This window comes from Etheostoma spectabile, chromosome 24, assembly GCF_008692095.1.
Source record: "Etheostoma spectabile isolate EspeVRDwgs_2016 chromosome 24, UIUC_Espe_1.0, whole genome shotgun sequence".
NCBI classification, from domain to species: Eukaryota; Metazoa; Chordata; class Actinopteri; order Perciformes; family Percidae; genus Etheostoma; species Etheostoma spectabile.
This window is the reverse complement of record NC_045756.1, coordinates 8,693,791-8,697,174: the sequence shown is the minus strand read 5'-3', so window position 1 is coordinate 8,697,174 and position 3,384 is coordinate 8,693,791. Positions and strand designations below refer to the sequence as shown.

The 3,384-nt window shown below is 44.4% G+C and overlaps 1 long non-coding RNA gene across 1 annotated transcript in view; it reads right to left on the bottom strand.

Moving 5' to 3' along the window:
• LOC116674098 (uncharacterized) overlaps nucleotides 1–2,149 on the bottom strand; it is a 19,056-nt gene extending 16,907 nt beyond the window's left edge. Inside the window, exon 1 of the long non-coding RNA XR_004327973.1 lies at nucleotides 2,138–2,149. This is a non-coding gene — a long non-coding RNA (uncharacterized LOC116674098). The remainder of the gene's footprint in view (nucleotides 1–2,137) is intronic.
• Nucleotides 2,150–3,384: the final 1,235 nt, after the last annotated feature.

Sequence of the window (3,384 nt, the reverse complement as noted above, 5' to 3'; positions counted from 1 at the left end):
AAAGGTGGCGGGGTGGTGAAGGAGGTATCAGGATGTCTTTTTTTTCGCTTAATTGATGGCAAGCAAATGCAGCGAAATGGGATTTCTTTTTTTTTGTTTTGAAGAGTTACCGTTACCTTAATCCCCAAACACAACAACTATGCAGCGTATACTTTAATGAAACTATCATGCGGGAACAGGGTCATTTAGGTTGATTTTCCGCGCACAAATTGACACAATTTTGTACAACATATCTAAGTGAAACTGGAAAAAAGTTAACACACTTCTTTTACATGACGCTGTCCATAGCCATGACTGACTTTCCTCTTTCCACTTTCTATTTTGCATTGCATTACCCCAATGTCCGATCAATGGGGGCGCTCGGCGAAGGGTTGTACCACGGCTCCGTCCCTTTTCTGTGGGGTTTTATGTTTTATCTTTATTAATTTGGTTTTCTGTGTTTTAAGAGCATACGGAATGCGTATTTGAATACCATTTCTGATCAATTCGGCAACAGATACGTTGTGGCTTTACCAATTGTATTTAAAAAAGAGCTCTCTCTTCCGTCATCCCCTAAGGAGGTCATGTGTTTTGGTTCGTCTGTCTATCAGCAGGATTACTAAAACTCTGTCTCGATTTTCTAAAACTTAGTAGAAGGGTCCAGCATGGAGGAAAAACCCATTAAGTTTGGAGAGGATCGATTTCACGGGGTGAAGACACTAATAGTCAAAGAATTGCATAGACCCTCGAAAGAACCGCAGCAAAAGAGGGAATTGGAATCAGAATGCCCAACCCTAAGAGTATATAGAGTCTAGTTTAAACTATTTCATGTATGCACCTCAATAGCAACTGTAACACGTCAGAGGTATAATTTTAGTCAGTTGTAGTTTTTTAAAGGAGATATTGTCTGTCCATTCTCTCAAAATGGCTAACCTGTTGAGAGGGTCTGACTGATGGACTGGCTGTTGAAACAAGGTATTATTTAACACATGCACCTGAGGTATTTCACAAGATAACCCACTAATAATTAACCTCTTAGTCCATCTCTGCCAACCTTTATACATTTTCCTAATTACCAGGTGAGTTCCACCTGGCCTCACGTTGACAAGGTAACTGATTCTTGACTTTGACCTTGCCGCTAACAGAGTAATATGCATTCATTTACCAAACTCGTTTCAGACGGTCAGGTGTCCAAAGCTCTAACTTGTTTTCCACAGAAATGATGACAGTACATACCGTAGTGTGTGAGTCAGTCCAGCCTGGGTGGTGGAATTAAACTGCAATAATTGTTGCTCGATGTTTCTAATACACCGGCGTTTTATTGCATTTTTGTATATTTTCCACCACCCGGAAAAGCCTTTGGAGCCTTCTTAGACCTGATTTCTTTTCTTCCTTGCACCAGAGTGTCTCTCTGCGGAGATAAACATGTCATCTGTAGTGTTAAAGACACTGATTTTAGCATGTCTTTCATTCTCCCTTTGATCAAGGACAGTCCAATCAGAAGTGTTGAGAAGAACAGCTCTTTTGAATCCAGAGAGCCAGTGATCTAATGTGTGGTGCCGTTACTGCTAGCCTGGAGGTAACACATTGACCATGATGAGATGAAAGAAACTTGTGAGTTTACATCCAAGTGTAAATGCAACGCTTCACATCATTCGTCACAAGATCAACCAAGAGACAGAAAATGAGCCCTGATGTCCAGAAAATGTATTCCAGTTGCCAGCAGATTTCACTAGCGTAAGTCCAGCTTCTTTGTAGCTGGATCTCTTGTTAAGGTCCAGGACAAAGCCCACATCTTTGTTTTTGTGATGAGCAACAGTGGTGAATGATTGCTCAGACACAACGTACCACATGAAGACACCGGAGTGAGACATTTAAGGTTGAAAGTGGCTTTAAGGTGCAGGTCATTTTTACAGGTTCCTGTGGTAGGTTGTCGTACATTGCATGCAAGTCTTGTTGTCCTTAGACAGCCTGTTCTCACTCCCAACTCACCGCTTGGTAAGTGGCTCTCAGCTTCAGATAACGATGCCAATATCCCCCTTTAGTGAAAATATCACTCATTTTGGGTTGTAATTTCCCTTTATGGTCACACTACTGACACGTAAAGCTGGATTTCCAGCTTTGTAAAGTTCAGGTTCCAGTAATGAAGTACAAATACATCATTACCTTACTAAGTAGAAATGTTGGGTATCTGTACTTTACTGGAGTCATAATTTTACAGCGGACTTTGTACTTCGACTCCTTACATTTTCATGCAATTAAACCAACCTTCCACACCCTGGCCGTACCGGACCAGGAGGTTGGTAGCCAGGAAGACCAGCCAACCTTCTACATTGCTTGTCATACCTGGACCAGGAGGTTGGTAGCCAGGAAGACCAGCCAACCTTCTACATTGCTTGTCATACCTGGACCAGGAGGTTGGTAGCCAGGAAGACCAGCCAACCTTCTACATCTCTGGTCGTACCTGGACCAGGAGGTTGGTAGCCAGGAAGACCAGCCACCTTCTAATCCCTGGCCGTACCTGGACCGAGGTGTAGCCAGGAAGACCAACCAACCTTCTACATCCTGGCCATACCTGGACCAGGAGGTTGGTAGCCAGGAAGACCAACCAACCTTCTACATCCCTGGCCGTACCTGGACCAGGAGGTTGGTAGCAGGAAGACGAGCCAATCTTCTACATCCCTGGCCGTACCTGGACCAGAGGTTGGTAGCCAGGAAGACCGACAACCTTTACATCCTGGCCGTACCTGGACCAGGAGGTGGTAGCAGGAAGACCCGACCAATGCTTCTAGAATTTCTCGAAATGGTCGATGCATAAACAAATCAGTTTGAATGCACTGCAAGCTCTGCGCACCCAAGTAACATATACTTATATACTTATATACAATGAAATAGTTTTGAAACCAGTACTCCAAACCCGTCAGTAGGGCTCTGAACACCACCTGTGAGATTGAGTGTGTTGTTGTGTTGTGCGTGGTGAGTTGCAGATTAGAGAGTGTAGCTTTCTGAAAGCGGCCATACAGAGTAGATATCCTGCATCCACGTTCTTGACCTGCGGCTCCACGTGCGTTAACGTATGAATTAACGACCGCCGTCTCCATCACAGATTGACACAAATGAACTGGCGTTGCTTCCTGCTGGTGACTGCCCTCCTCCGTGCGTTCCCCCCCCCCCCGTGCCATCTTTTTGACACCTCAAAAGTTGACATGGAAATACACTGTCGGCAAGCTGACAATGAGGGCCGCGAAGCAAAAGCAAAAAAAAAAAAAAAGTGAAGACGGGGACCTCCGAGTGTTTGTCACTGTCATGTCTATTGATTGATGACAAAGAAAACGATTGAGGGGTCCTTGACAGAGGGGCAGGGGGGAGACAGTCAGAGGGAATTTCATTTGTCGAGTCAAATAT